The sequence below is a fragment of the Pteropus medius genome, unplaced genomic scaffold (assembly GCF_902729225.1).
Source record: "Pteropus medius unplaced genomic scaffold, Ma_sr-lr_union100, whole genome shotgun sequence".
NCBI classification, from domain to species: Eukaryota; Metazoa; Chordata; class Mammalia; order Chiroptera; family Pteropodidae; genus Pteropus; species Pteropus medius.
In genome coordinates, this window is record NW_024344370.1 from 9,509,897 (window position 1) to 9,529,431 (window position 19,535).

Sequence of the window (19,535 nt, forward strand, 5' to 3'; positions counted from 1 at the left end):
CTAACATCACAGAGTAGTTTTGCCTTTTTATGAACTTTAGATTAGTGGGCATGAGAGGATTTCATGGTCAGGTCTAAAGTGGTGTTCACTGCTTTTGCTTGAATTCCATTAACTAGAAGTCTGTCATATAGACATATTTGCCTGCAGAGAGGGTATGTGCCACTCAGAAGGTAATGAGTAGCTAGCTATAGGAGATAGCCAACAAATATCTACTGTATTCTTCCCGAGTGTCTTCTAATTATTCTCTCCTCCCAAGATCTTAGCAAAATAAGGACTGAGGAGCTCAACTGTAATAACATGAAATCTTCCTTATGAAGTCAGGGAAGAGATAGCTGTAAATATTAATGCTTTAATACTTTTGTCCCTATCACAAGTTACTTTTAAATAAATCTAAACAGAATCAACCATCACTATAATATCACTATTGTACTTTAAAAAAAAAATTTTTAAGAAAGAAATTAAGAGTGAAAGAAGAAGGGGTAGAGAGCCAGCTAAGAGTCACATATATGAGTATCATTGGTTATGGCCATTAAGACAGGAAAAACTGGATAAATATTGCCTCAATAATTTCCTTGACAATTTTTTCCTAACTCACCTTTCAGGTGTTATATTTTACAATGGTAACAGACTAAATGGTGTACCCCCAAAATTTGTTTGTTGAAGCTCTCACCACCAATGTGACTGTATTTGGAGACAGAGCCTTTAAGGAAGTAATTAAGTTTAAACTAGGTTATTAGGGTGGGGCCCTAATCTAAAAGGATAGCTGTCTTTAGAAGGAAAAGAAATACCAAGCAGAGAAAAGGCTTTGTGAAGACACAGCAAGAGGGCCGCTCTCTGCAAGCCAGGAGAAGACTCTGCCCAAAAGTAATCCTGCTGGCACTTTGATCTTTGACTTCTAACCTCCAGAATTGTGAGAAAACAAATTTCTGTGGCTTACGCTACTCAGTCTGTGGTTTTCTGTTATAGCAGCCCAAGCAGACTAACAACTGTCCTCTGGCCATAGAAGTCAAATCACTGGTTCTTTGGCGTGTTTTTCACTCACCTTTGCTACCGTTGCATCCCATTTGCAATTCTTTTCAGTTCTCTTTGCTTACAGCAATTGTTTACCATGTAACCTAAGAACTGTCTATTTGTGAAGCTTCCTTGAACATTACAGTTCACCATCAGCTAAACTGGCTATAACCCTGTAACTCCCAATGTCTACCTTTCTGCATACAAGCCCTGTTCCTATAACCAGACTAAGTTCGCTGAGTTCATAAACTAGATGTCAGTCCAAAGAAAAATATCAGTAAATCACTACATGTAAAATGAACTCACAGAGATTTTAGTTAGGTAAAGGAAAGAGTAGGATTTGACCTTGAAGGAGGTAGAGTTTTCATAAATGGAGGCTCTTAGTAATAATAACTATATCAGTTGTACTTTACTACTGTCTTGCTTTAGACTTAAAACAACTTTATAAGGTATACTATTTCAAATATGAGAAAACTAAAATTTAGATTGGTTAACTTATCTAAGATTACAAAACATAGTGGTAATATTTTTCATAGTTTTCCCACTATGGCATACTGACATTTCCTATACTGTACCATCTTTTTTAATGTTCGCTGGATAAATAGAAAATATGGACCTATCATTTTTGTTTGTTTTGCCTTTAATGTCACTAAACTGACTTCATAAGATTAACAATAAATTTACATATTTGGGTATCAGCATTCTAAAAATCTTAGTATAAGAGGATTTTAAATATTAGTTTACTTGGGCATAGAATGAAATTATCCCTTAGTTCATATCCTTTTCTTCACTTGCTTGATGTGTTTCATCATTTCACTGAGGTACCTACAAATATCTTGGTAACCGTATATTTTCAAAATTAAAAGAAAACGACCGCCTAGCTAAGAGTGCCCTAGGGAAATAGTCACATGGTGGAATGGCTTTGATTAACACACCTTAAAGCCTACAAAACTACATTATAGCAAAACATGCGTGGTGGATTTTCAGTTAAAAGAGTATTTTGCTTTAGTAAGAAAAAAAAAATACTTTATACAATATGGAATTGTCCAGCTCTAGGACACCTAGGCTTAACTGCAGTCATATTTTATGTTTCTCTTCAAGCCAATTTATTTAGCTTACTATAACAGAACTGTCAGCTGCTGTGCTCTTAAGCTTAATTTTGGTGGTGTAGGCTATAAAATTCTGTGATCTGATTTACTATCATTGCTAGGATAATGGGAAAGTTTGAGGAATCACATCATATTTCTCATTTTGCAAAGCCCCTACCTACAAATGAGCCTTTGATAGAAAAACACAGAGGCTTTTGATTGCAAATAATAATCCCCAATTAAGAAGAAATTAATTTTAAAGACGTAGTCTGGAAGCCTTGGCTAAATATTGTGATAGTGTATATTTCAACATTTTGTTCTGCGTAGAAAATGCAAGGCCAATATTTGTCCTTTTTAAAATTATATCACTTTAACAATCTTCTTGTTTATTTGAAATTTGCCTATAAAAATGTTTCCATAATCAGACCACTTAGAAACAATTTTGAAGTCACATAGAGCTGCTGAGGCCCATTAATTCATAACTGTCCTATTTCTATCATGGCTGGTGCTTTTGCCTCTCAAAACGTAGTGACCCACTTTATCCTTCCCACACTAATCCTTCCAATCCATTCAGAGGTTTGCTTTCCATCTTCTTTCTGCTACCAATACCAATTATTGTCAGAGAGTGGTCATTCCACTCTGAGGCTCCAGACAGTGTTTATTTTCAAGAAACCAAATAATTTTAAACAAAAAAGATGCTATACCTTATGTATAGCCCTGAGTTTTACTATAACTCCAAGTAGATGCAAATCTTGAGTTTCACTTGACTGCAACATTCATGTTCCTGCAAGTTGCCTCAGGCCTTTATACATTTTTTTATCCAAATAATTGAAGTTTACTCTGAAATGTTAAATAGATAAATTTATCAATACCTTTTAGTTCTACTTTAGTGCTTTTTAGAGTAATAGTTATCTCTGCTATTTTCACATACAGATTACTTTTTTTTTTTCCAGGGTAATTAGTTTATATATTGTTTTAGGAGATTAACCCTCCTCTGAAACACACCTTAGCATCTTAGTTTGGCCCTTGGTTACAACTAAGCAGCCTTTTCCTTTATAACAAATGAGAACCCTATACGCTTTAGTTGTTCTTAATTAGGTTACTCAGTATCTCTCTGGGTGACTGATTAAACATGACTCGGCTTTTTCCAAACTGATTTTCATTTTAAAATAAAGGAACCAGAACATTTTGTCAAAACAACAAAATAATGCCAAATAATTTCGTGTACAGGTTTGTTCACAACAACTAGACTTAATTAAAATTCTTTAATCAAATTGACTGAGGAATTTCAATTTATTGAACTATAAACAAGAAAGTTTTTACTTCTCTAGAAATTGCTACCAATGCTACTTTGAAAACTTTCTTTTACCTTTGCATGGTGAGCTTCACTAACAATAATTTAGAACCCTCTCAGCACTTTTTGGGTATTTTCGGTTATTAAAACAGTTTAGTACTGATATTTTAATTTCAAAGATGCAAAGCCTTCCTCATCTTGCCACCAACCAGAAGCTGGTATTGCTAACCTTGCTCATAAAACATGGGCTAAGATGTTAGGTAAATACGGAAGCATTTTTCTTAGCCTTCCCCTCCTTGTTTCCGGGGCTTGCCTTTCTTCTGTTGTAGCAAGGAAGGAGGAATAGCCCTTGTCAAGCTGCTGTCCTTCCCTGTAGTCGTAATTGCTGCATCCTCACATGAGCATCATATGTGCCTGGTGTACATGTGTCACCTTTCCATTGATTATCAACTCTTCTTAAGATCACTGTCTGCGGGAGCACTAAATCCCAAGCAGCTCTCAAATAAATAGTTCATCCAGAGTGAGATTCAACTTCATCTCTAGCGTGAGGCATGATGCCATAATCCTCAAATGTAAATCATTTTGTCCATATTGCGGCAGTTTCCAGTAGCCTCCAAGCTCATCTATTTCCAGAGCCCAACTTTGGGCCTAAGAGAAAAATGGGCAGGATCAACCTTCCATACTCTCAGCAACCCAGAAACACAGAGGTACTTCTTATCCGCTCACTATATGGTCATATCACCATGCCATCTCTAGCTAGAATTCTTACTCAAGGACCAGAGATTTTGGATAAGATCACAAACTGTATGGCTCAGGTAATATCCATAAGGTTTATATCTGTCATCCCTTTATTGTATACTCCTACAAAACTCACACATATTCTCTCTATATTGATTTGCTATTCTTACATAACAAATCACTTCCAGACTCATCTGGAAACAACAGTCATTCATTATCACTCATACAAAATTTTGGTCTGAACATGCTGCTCTTTCCACTATAATTTCTTCTGCCCTATTTTGTAACTTCCAGTATTAAGAAATATCAAATAATAGTTCACAATACTTTGTTACAAGTTACAAAGGGTGTTCTTCTAATTAGAACTTTTTCCTCTATTGAAATGATTTCTAATCAAAAAGACAGAAATTACTAGACAACTAAAAGATAATTTAAGGTGTAGTTATTCAAAAGAAAATACTAATTTCTCATCACATGCCCCAAAGAGCTCAGTAATCAAAGACTTGGAATAACATTGCTATTTCTCCTGTGAAGATGAACAAACCACACAAGTGTGTTTAAGTCTATGAGAAGTCTTTTAGGGAAGGCACAGGGTTATTTGCACTTGGCTGAATTCCTGGCACTGCGATTTACTTACCCAGGTCTTGGCTATACTTGACTTTTCTATGCCTCAGATATGAAATTAGAACAATAATAACAACTTTTGCCTTGTAGGGAGATTGAGGATGCAATAACATAACATATATAAAAGTCTGAACCAGATCCATACACACACTTAGTACTAATACTTAATAAATGTTAAACATTAGCATTATAAATATTTCTCAAACTCATTTGACCATGGAAACCTACTTTAAAAAATTTGGAATTAAGTATATATTTAATAAGAAACAATTGTATATTTGGTTGTATTTGGCTCATTTGATGTTGAGCCTTGAATATGCCACTTTCAATCCCTTGCCTTGAATTTGAGGGTGTTGATGAGACTGCTAAGAAGTCAAATATAACCTGCTCCTTTGAAAAGCATTTTATTACATAAATGGAAACAGAAGTTCCTAACTTTACACTCTCAGATGACCAATCGCTACATTAAGTAATGCTGACAGAAGGATAGAGAAAGCAAACACACATGACCTCAGAAAAGAATTAAGGAACAGCCACATGAAAATTGGGTAGGAGAATCTGGGAATTATAGTCTTGGAAAGATGGTTCCAGAAACAGCAAAGGAGTGATACGGAAAGCATGTTTGAGAGTTCATTGATAAGTTCATCTGCTAGTAAATAACAAGTGAATATAGGATTCTTTCCCCAGCCTCCTCTGTGTATTATCCTGTGGTAAACAAACGGTTGGAATGAACCTTTAAGGTGACAAATTAAAATTCCCTACTAGATCTAGAGTCCTCTTTTCAGCATCACTTGCAGATGGTCATACAGTCTCTAAAATATTTTCAGTAACAGAGATTCTCTGCTTGTCCAGGAAGGCTTGTAAGCTACCTTTAAATATTTAGAAATTTTTTTATATTAAGTTGAACTCAGCATCCAATAACCTGCCACCACTGGGTGTGGTTGTACCCTGTAAAGCAAAACAAAGCATGTCTAACCTTTTTTTCAGTAGGTGAGCCTTTATTTATTTGAAAACAGATATCATGGCTCTCAAGTCTTTGCTTCTTTAGGTTAAATGTATCTAGTTCACACAGAGCCCACATGAGACTGACCTGGATAATTCACTAACCTGAACTTCATCCAGTGGCTGCACTGTCACTCGCAAGTATCTCACTTAAATTTTCATACCAAGGATAAATGTAATGTTCAAATGTATTCATCTTTCCTGTTTTGCACTCGATAATGAATTCTGAGTCTATCTTTAGATACAAATAACAGAAATTTACGTACTGGAATTTTCTTGCTGGACCTTAGTCAAAAAAGAACCTGAATATGAGGTGAATTCATATGAGGTGATGCGGATCTGCTAAATTTCAGATATACATTATTGGATCAGACAATGGGAAATTAGATTTTCTGTCTGGTTACTTAGAGTGCATGATATACAGTCTATGGCAGGGAGATGTGGTCTGTCTACAGTTCTAACATCCTGGGAATGTTTCTAACTTACATATTGGAGATTGCTAAACTTCAACTTGATTGAGAAAATGCAATAATATGAAGGATGAGACAATTTAAAATCAGAGCAGACAAGTACATTTCAGTAGGCAAAAAAAAACAAAACCCATGTTTCAGCTTTGGTTCTAAGCAGCTTTAATTCAAGGAAATAGAGGACAAGGCAGATCATGTTGTCTTAACTCTATTCCACATGTTTTGAGGACTCCTTATGCTTCAACAAATAAATATCAAAAGAAATAAGAGAAAGAGATTTTGGATTACAAGAGCAAATGCTCATCAACTGTACCTTGACTACACTCTTGAAATGTTTTGTTTCCCTAGGAAAGGGGGAAAAATTCTTTTTAATTCAAGAAATCTATTGAGAGCATGATTAGTCAAAGATTAATATTATAGACTTCAGAATTTTTCATTTTTGATCTTTTAATTGGAATTTCAAAAGTAAAACTGACATATTTCACATAAATTACTTTCGTTCTGCAGTTCGAAGTGAGTTTAAGGAAAATTCACAGATTACATCAGGATGAAAGTAACAGCAGTGCCATAATTCTGTATTAAAATACATTTGTAGGTTTTATCCAGAACGTATCTAACATAGTTGCATTGAATTTTTGTGCTGCAGAAACAAACATATTAAAACAATCACTAAAATCAAGATCAGTCCAGGATTCCATTACTCTCCATGCTTGAAAAACCACTCCTTTTCATATCTGCTCGAGTCCTCAGGCTGCACTCAAGCTAAGCATATTTCAACGCCCTGCAAAGTACCTCACTATAGCTGAAAAATACATAGAGTATGCTAATAAAATGACATTACTTCACTGGGAAATCTTAGTTTTATGCTGCCATGAAAAGTAAAGGAAATTAAATTTTAAGAACACATTTGAAAATGACCTGAAGGTTCATCGTTGAATCTCAGCTAAGGAAATTACAGTGAGATCACAGTTCACACAATGTACTATCTTAGCCCCTTATTCTGCTTGTAGCCTAAGGTATTTCAAAAGATTACAAAATTAATAAAAACTAAAGGCAACAAAAGAAATGAAAAACTAAAATTCTAAATAAGCATGAGCTCAAAGTGAATAGCACAGAAGGCTATATTTTTCTTAAAAACATAAATGGAGATACAGAGGAGGCAAGGTAATGATATTTCCTGATATAGCATAAAATGGTGTTTAGAGATACTGCAGTAGTGATCAAAAACAATAAAATCCTTAGGTATAGATTTAACTAAGGAGGTGAAAGATTTCTACTCTAAAAACTATGAGACATTGGTGAAAGAAATCAAAGAAGGCACAGATAAATGAAAGGTATCCTGTGTTCATGGATTAGAAGAATTAATATTGTTAAAATGTCGATACTATCAAAAGCCATGTATAGATTTAATGCAATCCCTGCCAAGATTCCAAAGGCATTTTACAGAGGTAGAAAAAACACCTTTAAAATTTATATAGAACCACAAAAATTCCAAAATAACCAAAAAAAAAACCTGAGGAAGAAGAAAGCAGGAAGCATCGCACTTCCTGATTTCAAGCTATACTATAAAGCTATCATCAAATAGTATAGTACTAGCATAAAAACAAATTTGATCCTCAAATAAACCAATGAAACAGAATCAAGAGCCCAGAAAGAAACCCAAGCACATACAGTGAACTAATATTTGACAAGGAAGCCAAGAATACTCAAGAGAGAAAAGATAGTCTTTTCAAAAAATGGTAATAGAATAACTGAATATTTGCAATGTAAAGAATGAAGCTGGACACCTATATTACATCACTCACAAAAATAAACTCAAAATTGATTAAAGATTTAAATGTAAGATCTGAAAGAAAACATAAGTATAAAGCTGTTTGACATGGGTCTTGGTAATGATGTTTTGGATGTGATACCTAAAGCACAAGCAACAAAACCAAAAATAAACAAGTGTGACTACATCAAACTAAAAACTTCCTGCACAGCAAAAGAAACCACCAGCAAAATGAAGACAACCGATGAAACGGAAAAATATTTGCAAACATATATCTGATAATGGGTTAATATCCAAAATATATAAAAAATTCATACAACTCAGTAACAAGCAAGCAAACTAAAACACTCAATTAAAAAGTGGAAAGAGGACCTGAATAGACATTTCTCCAAAAAAGATACATGAAAGGCCAACACATGTATAAAAATATGCTCAACATCATTAGTCATTAGAGAAATACAAATAAAACCCCAGTGATATATTATGCTGTGATGTATGCCAATTATCTCTTAATAAAACTAGAAAAAAAAAGACAAGAGATAAATTCTGGTGCAGATGTGGAGAAAATGAAACTCTTGGGCATTGTTGGTGGCATTGTAAACTGGCACAGCCACTATGAAAGATCCTCAAAAAATTAAAATTAGAACTACCATATTAAGCCAACATTTCCACTTCTGGGAATATATCCAAAAGAAACAAAAACACTAACTTGAAAAGATATCTACACCCCTATGTTCACAGAACTATTTACAATAGCCAAGACAAGGAAACAAACTATATGTCCATTGTCAAATGAATTGATAACAAGTTGTTACAGCATGGATCAACCTTGAAGGCGTTATGCTAAGTGAAATAAGTCAGACAGAGAAAGACAGATACTATGTGATCTCACTTATATGTAGAATCTGTCCCTCAGTCCTTTCCTCTTCCTCTCAGAAAAGAGATCCGGCTCCTGGTTACCAGAGGCAGATGGTGGGAGAAGGGGGAATTGGAGGAAGGTAGTTAAAACATACAAACTTCCAGTCATAAGATAAATAAGTTCTAGGGATGTGATGCACAACATGATGACTGCAGCTAACACTGCCATATGATATATACGAAAGTTACGAGTAAATTCTAAGAGTTTTCATCACAAGAATTTTTTCTTCTTTTTTTTATTGTATTTGAGAATATGAATGTTAGCTGAACACATGTAGTAATAATTTCACTATATACGTAAATAAAACCATCATGCTGTATGCCTTAAACTTATACAGTGATATATGTCAATTACTTCTCAATAAATCTGGGTAGAAAAAAGTCTCCCATGTATAAGTTTGGATTTGTCTATCCCTTTATCAATTTTTGTTTCTTGTATTTCGAAGCTGTTATTAAATGTCACATTCTTAATAAATTGACCCTTTAATCATTATTTAATGACACAGTTTATTTCTTGTGATATCCCTTTTCATTAAGTCTATTTTATCTCAACCTAATGTAGTCACATCATCTGTCACAAGCTTAGTATTTGCATAGTACATCTGTGTCTATCTTTTTACTTTTGTGTTTATATTTAAAATCTCTCTCATAAATTGCACATAGTTGGGTCTTGCTTTTCTATCCAATCTGATGATAGCTGCTTTTAATGTAATTATTCGTATTCATGCATGTGAGGCTACCATGTTGCTTTTTTTTTTTTTTTTTTTTTTTATCCTTCTCTTCTTTGTTTCTTTATTCTTCCTTCTCTGACTTTGGATGTTGGTGGGGAGGTGAAATGGAGAAGTAGAGACAAGAAAAGATTTAATCAGGCTTTTAATGTATGGAATTCTAACTTTTAGCTATATTTCATTGTATTATGTTTAGAATGGTTCCTTTAGAGACCAAAATATTCATCTTTAATTTATTCCAATCTTCTTAGATTATATCACTACATGTATAATACGAGAATCTTACAAGAACATAATTAACTATATTCCTCTCCTTTGTGTTATATCTATCCCACCTTTTGTTCTGTGTCTTATATTTTATTTCCACATGTTATAAACTCTATGAAACATTGTTATTCTTTGCTTTAAATTGTCAATTAACTTTTAAAATAATTTAAGAAAGAAAAATTGCCTTTTATATTTACTCACATATTTATGTGTTCTTCATTCTAATAGATTCCAAATTCCATCTGATGTTATTTCCCTTCTGCATAAAGAACTTCTGTCATTACTTTGTTTTCTAGAATGAATCTGATGGCAACAAATGCTTTCAGCTTTCATCTATCTAAAACTGTTTTAATATCTTCATTTTATAAGGCAATTTTAATTGCATACAGAATTTACAGATGAAGTTTTTGCTCAATACATTCAATGTACAATCCATTATTTATCCTTCATTATTTCTGTTGAGAAGGCAGTTATTGTAATTCAAGCTGTTTTGCTATCTTTTTTCCTGTGTCTTTTCTCTCTGGCTGCTTTTAAGATGTTCTTTTTCTTCTTTAGAATACAGAACTTTTACTATATTCTATTCATGTGTAATTTTCTTTGGATTTATCTTTGAAGTTCACTGAGTTTCCTAGACCAAGGAGTTTTTAAAATAAAATTTGGACAAATCGTAGCTATTATTTCTTGAGATATTTTTCAGTCCCATTTCTTCTTTTATTTTTCTGAGACTCTAATAACAAATTGTTCTTCTCAATACTGCCCAATAGGTCACTGAGGCTATGTTAATTTCTTTTCAATATTTTGTTCTCTGTGCTTTAATTTTGATAATTTCTATTAATCAATTTTAAAGTTCAATGATTCTTCTGTTGTTTCAATATATTATTAATACCATAATATGATTTTCTTGATTTCAGGTACTGAATAATTCAGTTCTAAAATTTCTATTTTACTGTTTATAAGAATTTTCATATCTCTTTTTAAATTCTTATTTCTTTACTCATTACATCTATCTACTGCCATGGTTTATTTGTAGTATTTTTCATATGTTGATTACAATGTATCGGTCATCATTGGATCTCTTTCTACTACTCTTTTTAAAAAATTTCTTTTTTATGATGACATTGGTTAACAAAATCCAATAAGTTTCAGCTGTACAATTTAACAGTAAGGCATATATATATTTACATTGTGTGTTCACCTCCCATAGTTAGATTTCTTTTTGTCACCACATATTTGACCCTCTTTTCCCCATCTACCTCCGCTCTCTACTACTCTTTTTATCATGACTGTGCATGGACAGCAAATTTTATGTCATATTGGACATCGAGGATAACATGTTATAGGCAGTCTATATTCCATTATCATCTTCCGAAAAGTCTGAAGCTTTGATTTAATGACTAAATCATTAGTAGATCCCTTTCATTTCCGAGGACTTAGTTTTGTTTTATTATGGCACGTCTATTTTTGTTTTCCCATAGTCATGAGGTCTAGCCACAGTTATGGGGCATAACCTTTCCGCCAAAGGTGTTATGGCCCTTCTGTCATTTCAGTGGCAAGCCTGATGTGCCCAGTGTCCTAATTTAGTAGACTTTGAACTTCAACTTATATTGTAGAGCTGCTGCTAACTCTGTTCAGTTCTTTCGACTTTTAGTTGTTGCTTTGTTATATTCCTTGGATTCTTGCAATACACTTGTGTAGTTGAGGAATTAGTCTTCGGTTTCCTTTTAAATATATTTTGCAGAATTAATTGATATAAATGGGAGCATTAGTCTGACAAAGCTACTATGCCATCATTGGAAGCTAGAAGTATGTTTTAAAAATTGTAAAAACTATGGAAGAGTACAAGTAAAATATAAAAATCAAATGTTGCATAAAAATAAGAAAATATAAATTAAGTAGGGACTTTAGTTATTAATAATAGCCCGGTATTGGTTCATTAATTATAACAAGTGTACCACACTAACATAAAATTTTAATAATAGGGAAAACTAGGTGGGTGGAGGGTATATGGTCAAACTGTAATATCGTCTCAATTTTTCTGTATATCTAGAACTACTTAAAAAGTAAAGTCTATTTTTTAAAAAATACCAGCTATAATATTCATGAAAGAAAACTTTAGAATAACATTATATATATAATCTGTATTATATATGTTATATATATATATATGTTATATATATAACATATAACATATATATATGATATATATATGGCAGGTCCTCAGATAACATCATATCGTTTATCATTTTATTATAAGGTTAGTGAGATGCCATAGGAGTTCTTATTTATATCAATTATCATTGATAAAATTGGTATTGTTATATGTAGTTTTAAAACCACAGAATCTATCAACAACATATAGTGAGAACTCACTGTAGATGATTGGTAGAGAGATAATAGATGGATGATAGATAGGATTCACTTATTTCCTTGCTAAACATACCTTAAGCAATTCCCCCAAGTACTTAAATATGCTTTGAATACATATTTTGCTGGATACATGTTATTTCATCACATGGATATGTAATATTTTTCTTTCGTTAGATTTTATATTTGTTTCCCAACTTTTGAGCTTATAATAGTTCAGTGAATATTATGGGGACAAATCTATAGAATAGCAATTACTGAGAAATGTACATTTTTATGGATATATAATTGTCAGATTGCTCTTCATAGTATTTTGCAGAATATTTATCTTCTCTCTTGTCAAAAGACTGTCATGTTCATCAATGATTCTTCGTAACCTAAGTTATGCCCAAAATACTTGTTGAAACTTACCCAAAGTGAATGCAAATGTCTTTTTTCACTACAACCTTGATACATAGTCAGTACTGTATTTTTTACCTTTGCCAATGTGATAAAACAATTCTATTTGTTTTAATTTAAACTTCATTTAAATGAAGTTTGATCTTATATTTCATAAGCTATTTTTCTTTTTTTCTTGGATTTTTAAATATACATTTATGTTTGTTCAACACTTACTATGTACCAGACAATGGCTGGTGCCATAGATATAAGTGTGAGTAACAGAAATACCTCACAGAGCTATTGGGTTTATTATGAGATACATGTTAAACAAATTCTTGCACTATGTGTATAGTTACAATTGTGAGACAAAGTGCTGGAAAATTGTATATAAGGGAGATCATAAAAAATATCTTGGAGTTATCTATTCGTATCTTCTGCTCATACTTCTATTGGGGTGTTGTTGCTTTTTAATCACTTATAGTTTACTTAGTGCTCATTGTTCAATATTTTGTTTTGTTTTACTTCTACACAATTATCAATTTCTATAGGGAAAAATTAAAGTTCTAATAGAAAACCAACCTGCATAACTATATATCCAAGATTACTTAACTGCTTCAAGCACTGTGCTCTAACAAATGTAGAATGCAGAATACTGAAAACAAAGTATAACACCAGCTATTCTCCATTCCACTGACTTCTGCCTCACCCATTTGTGTTAGAAATACAGTCTTCATGATTATTCATGATCAGGTTGACAGTTGCCCTTATACAGTGTATGTAGGATTTAAAGATCCTATTGAGAAAGTCTAGGGGTTCATAATAAGAGTCATTAGCCAGTTCAGTTACAGAAAGGGGCAGACAATATTTAGCGCTCCCACAGTGTGACTATCTAATCATTGAGCAAGTGATATGCTTGAAATAACCTAATCTTTGTCTTCTCGATTTGGTCATTCTCTAAAAAAACTAATATCAAGAACTAAAGCATATATGATTGGCAGCTTTGCCACTTTTGGTTGTGTCAAACCAAGGCAAAATCTATTACTGTACATGTTTTCTAAGACTAAAATTTAGTTATATGTGTAACTCACTGCCACAAAAGAAACAAAAATGATGAATGAATGATGAGCTAAAACTTAATTAACATATTACCATCAAGTAATAACATAGCTATTAAGAATAATTAGAATCGTAACAGCCTAAAGGGAGAGCATGTGAAATTTAGATAAGGACAGAGCTGCCATTTTTCAGAAATACAAACTCACATTGCAAATTAAAGGAGACCTAGATGTCGCACTTGTGATAGAAATAGCCTGGTCCAATAGGTTATACCCTATTAAGCCATTTGTCCACAGTGTTAAAATTTACTGTGACATTTAATAATCATTCTATGAGGAAAGACTTTTGAAAGACTTTTGAGAACTCTGCCCAATGGGCATCTTGATTTCAGCCTTTGAGGCTCTAAGCAGAGACCAAGTCAAACAGTGCCCAGACTTTTAAGCAACAGAACTGTGAGCTAATAGTTATTGTTTTAAGCCAACAAGTTTTTAGATATTTATTACATAGTGATAGAAAATGAACACAATCCCTGAGGTTGTCTGTTATTGTCTATGGGTCACTCCTGGAAAGGAGGATTAAGGGTTAGAAATGGTCTGCAACAAGAACAATCTTTTTTTTTTTTTAATGCCTACAGCACCTAGTATTCCTAGGTGGTCTCCCATCCAAGTACTAACCAGTCCCGACCCTGCTTAGCTTCCGAGATCAGATGAGATTGAGCACGTTCAGGGTGGCATGGCCGTAGGCTTAACAAGAACAATCTTACTTCTTTTCACACCTTTATTCCTCCCCTGAAGTTAAAAATGCCAGATCCAGAAGACCAAAGCCATAAGAGAAAAAGGAAAAAGAATGGGCTGTTTACATTGCCCACTAGAGGTTTTAAAGGGATAAAAGATACATGGTAAGGCTTGTATGGAGTCCAGCCTGACTCAGAGGGATAGAAAATGAAGTAGTCATTTAAGATACAACAGAATGTGCATTTTACTCGAGTTGCCTTTGTTCTAAGTTAATTTCTGCACATTAGGATTCATAACAACAAATATCTGCTAGCACAACCAGTTATGAATGCCCCGTATTCAATAATAAGATATCCCAAGTATTATAGAAACACGATCATTTTTTAATGCATACTAAAGCCCTCCAAGACTTCCTATAGTCAAATGCTGACTATCTCTAATGATTAAAAAGTTCTGCTAGCAACAGTCAGGTCCCAGTAGAAAAACCATATCTAATTTTTTAAGAGTCCAGAGAATCTTTATATCTTTAGTTCACATGGCTATCAAAAGCCTTGCCTCAGTTGGCCCCCCTTCCTTGCTACCTTTGCTTATATCTAGTCTGGGAAAGCTAAATTTCAGCCAACATAACCTGATGGGTGATGAGCTGGTATCTTCGTAGGCTCATCACTGGTGGTATTTATGAAGAGTGGATAGAAAGGCATGTGTAATGGTCAAGCCCTCAGTAGGAGAAGCTCTCTAGCTATTTCCCAGAAGATCTCATTACTTGATAACTCACTGTATTCAGGATCTGGCCCTATGCCTTCCAGGTTCGGGAAGCCATGTTTATGGTACCCTAAAGCTGAGCCATTATTTAAGAACAAATTCACATTAAAGTAAGCCTAATAAGACAGATGCGTATCTCTAAAAGCACAGCTGCTGTATGATCAAAACGACTCAGCTTAGCATGACTAATTCATTTTCTCTCCATGGGTATGTCTAAATGTGAAGGTAATATTAATCAGAAAATTGCTATATAAATGTAGAATCAGAACTAAAAGAGTTAAGTTTAAGATGATAAATAGCATTAAACTAAAAGTGGTATGATGCTTAAGACTGACTCTGGAACCAGATGGATGGCTTTCAGGTCCTGACTCTTCCATTAATTAGTTGTATGATCTTGATTATATTACTTAAGTTACATTTCTCAGTTTCCTCATATGTAAAATGTGCCAAAGCTCTTTACTCTTTTATGTCTCATATTAATGTATTTAAAGTGCTTATAATTATGCCTGTTATATAGTAAGCCCTATATAAATATGCTATCGGCCTAGGCAGGGTGTATCAGTTTGCATTCTTCCTGAACAATGTTCAATTGGCATTATCAACATCCCTCTACTTTGATACATATACATTCTTTAAATATGATAGAGTGGAGGTGGCACCTCACATCATCCAATGATAAAAGTAATAACACTAGCTAATGAGCATTAGGTGCCCATCCTGTGACCTGACACTATTCTAAACTATTTACAAGTATTAATTTAATTTTCAAACAACTATTAGCACCTCCAATTTAAAATGAAGTGACTGAGGCACAAAGAGGTTGGGTGATTTGCATAAATTCCCACAGTTTGAAAAAGGCAGGACCAAGATTCAATTTAATCTCCCTGCTACTGAAAATACTGTCTGTGGAGCAGCAGCTTCCACACCCCCTGGGAACCTGTTAGAAATGCAGAATGCAGGCCCCACCCCAGATCTCTTGCACCAGGATCTTCATTTAGACAAAATCTCCACAGGATCTGTATACACATTAAAGTTTGAGAAGCACAGATCCTTACTTCATCTTGCCTCTCTACGTACCAACTTATTTAAACTTCATAATAACCCAATAAGGTAAGATCCCAATATTCCCCTATAAGAAAAAAAATAAAGCAGAAGTAAATTACCCAGTGTCTCATGACTAGAAACTGGCAGGGCAGCAATTCAAATTCGGGTGTCACAGTCTAGTATCCTGTCTCTGTCTGAACCACTATCCTGACACAGCTTCCAAGATATAGTTTTAGAGCAGAAATCTGATTGCAAAATGACGCTTCTTGCTCTTTTGTTTGTTTTGCTTTGGGAACCTGGCCAGCCCCAGAAGGCAGGTCCTGGGTAATTGCCTTAAGATATTTGGTTGATCTTCACAAACACTTCAGCTAGAAAAATGTCCCACTATCAGAAGGAATGCCCATTTGACCCATGCAATTAATCATCTTGAGTTGCAAGCTTCTACACCAAATAGTATCATGGTGTGGGTATGGGGCGGGGGGGGGTTGTTTTCCTTACATTCTCTTTGCTCTCAGCTTGATAGGCAGAAGCAAAGATCATTCATCTGAAAGCGAAAGACTATACAAAATCCCATTCTGAGAATAGTCAGGTGTCCCTTCCCAAAACCATTTCTCACACATAATTCTTGTGTGTTCCTGAACTCAAAAGAGAAAGCCGAGGTAAGTGGGAAGAACACTGTGTCAGAGTTCTTTATCTATGCCTTATCTCAATAAGAAAGAATAAAATGTTGGGATATATGAGCCGAGTTCAAGTTAAGAACGTTGGTCTTCTTTTGAAAGTTTGTTTTCACAAAGGAAACAATTTACCACACTTTGCATAGTACTTTACATTCACTATACAATTTAATCCTCACAACCAGGCTATGAGGCAGGCCCCCTCATCACTGAAAATGGTCACTAAGTGGAAAACTGTAGTTGGAAACTCCTGATCTTCCTTATCCCAGAGCCCATGCTCTCAATCTAAACCATAGATTCCAGCTGTGACCTCATTAATGTCGTATATCTCTTAAGAACATCAATCAGACCACATTTGTTTAACTGGATTTTTGTTTGCTTTGAAGAAATAAGCCAACCCTAAGACAAATCTGGTTTCAATTATCAGCTAGTTCACCCGTGTGAGTCATAACTATTTTCTTAAGTCTCTCAATCAACAATCTATTGACTTTTAATAATTGCTGCATTCATTTTTGCCCTACCTAGAGCAAAAAATTATACCAAAAAATATTATAGATTAGTTTTTTCTTTTAACATAAACAGTACTTTCTAACTTAAAAATTTGTTATTCCGACCCCTTTTACCTTTGTACACTTGAAATCTATATAATTTTATTAACCAATGTTGCCCTAATAAATTTAATTTAAAAATGTATTATAGATTGGACATTGAATATAAATGTGCTAGTTTCTGGGCCTTGAGCCTCTGCTTCACTTAAACTGTATTTCTCAATGGCATCTTTTACTCATATGCTTTAGAAATTCTGTCACTAGAAAATTTAGTTTTTTTAATAAATTTATGCTTTTAGTTCATGTTATTCATTGTATACTGTGTATTTGAAGGTGCAAAGAGAGTAAATATTAAAAGTTACCATAAAAAAATATTATAACTGTGAGATAATGGACATTAAACTCATGGTAATTATTTTGCAATATGTATATACATTAAATCATTATAATGTATACCTTAAACATACAATGTTATATGTCAATTATATCACAAGAAAACGTGAAAAAATTCATGCTTTTAGATAAAAATAAATATCACAGTAAGCAGCGCATCTAAGAATTATGAGCCTTCTCAAGCTCCCTCTAACTCTGTCTAAATCCCACTTAGTTCAGCTCTTGATTCGCCATGAAAATATATTAATAATGAAGATAAACAAGTTATAAAAATTTATTTTAATATTAGAGCAAGGTAACATAAACATATACTTGGGAAAAAAAGAAACAAGAGTAGGCACCATAATGAAAGGTATCTTTCCTGCCCCGGACCTACACAGACCCACTTTCAAGAAGTAACCACTAATTATAAATACTTCAAACTAAATAGATCATCTACTGCCTATATCTCGGGTTTTACCAGATGTTAACAGTTTGCTATATTTTAAAGTCAGGCTATAATAAACATTATTAGTGAGTTCTCCTTGGGCACCTGGGGGAGAAAAGAAGTAGAGTTGCTGGGGTTTGGGGACACACACATCTTTAACCATACAGAGTATTGCAATCGTCTCTACAAAATATTTGTACAAAATTATACTCCTGCTGCCCCAAATCTTGACAACATTGACCAATTATCTATCCCTGCCCCCATATCAGGCCTTGGGAATTAGTAGGTTTTGAGGATGTCTTGATATCTAGTAATGTCTCTCCCACCTCTTACTTTAGTCTTCATAATTGTCTGGACTACTTTGTACTGTATTCTTCCAAATGAATTTTTGAATTACTTCATCAAATTCTGTGGAAAAAAAAATCCTATGTCCTTTTGATTGTAATCCTGTGTTTATATATTAATTAGGAAGAACGTACATATTTACGACATTAAGTTTATCCATAAACAAGGAATGCCTCCCAGTATATTTAGGTCTTTTAACAGCTTTTAAGTGACTCTGTAAAATCTTATGCATCTTTTATTCAATTTATTTCTGGTTATCTGAGTTTGCTAAGGATCTTATTTGCAGAAAACAATCTACTCAGGCTATCTTAATCAGAAAACAAAACTGTTTAAAAGTATACTAGGTAGCATGTAGAATTTGCAGAAGAGCCAGAGAACCAAGTTCAGTGCTACTGCCAAGAGGAATGTGGACAGGAGAATATCCAGACCCCAAGGCTCCTCTAGAAGAAAACTCCTACTGCTGCTACTGTGTGAGCTATTCAACGGAGCGAAGACCCGAGGGACTGACCACAGAGCCTGCTCACGGCTAACTCCAAAATAACCAAATGCCAACAGCCTTGCCATATGAACTGATCTTGAATATAGCTGCCTCTTCCATTTGATCACTCCCCACTCCCAGACTCTCCAAGGTTGGCTTTGTTGGTGTGGAAAATATGAGGCAACTGGGCTGTAAGGGAGTCTGGGACATGTACTTCCAACCTTCATAGGAAAGGAAGGACTCAAGTAAGGGGAGTGTTGGGGTTTTTTAAGTATCTCTTTTAAATATCTTTTAAATATCTTTATCTTAACCAATGATTGTTGCTGGAATAGAGGAATACAGTTGATTTTATATAGACCTTTTTTTTTCCCCAGAAATCCTACTGAAATCTTGTATTAGTACTAATTGTAGATAATCTTGA

General features: G+C 34.0%; 1 pseudogene; it reads right to left on the minus strand.

Moving 5' to 3' along the window:
* Positions 1–14,334: 14,334 nt before the first annotated feature.
* Positions 14,335–14,453, minus strand: LOC120608440 (uncharacterized; annotated as a pseudogene).
* Between the last annotated feature and the right edge of the window lie 5,082 nt (positions 14,454–19,535).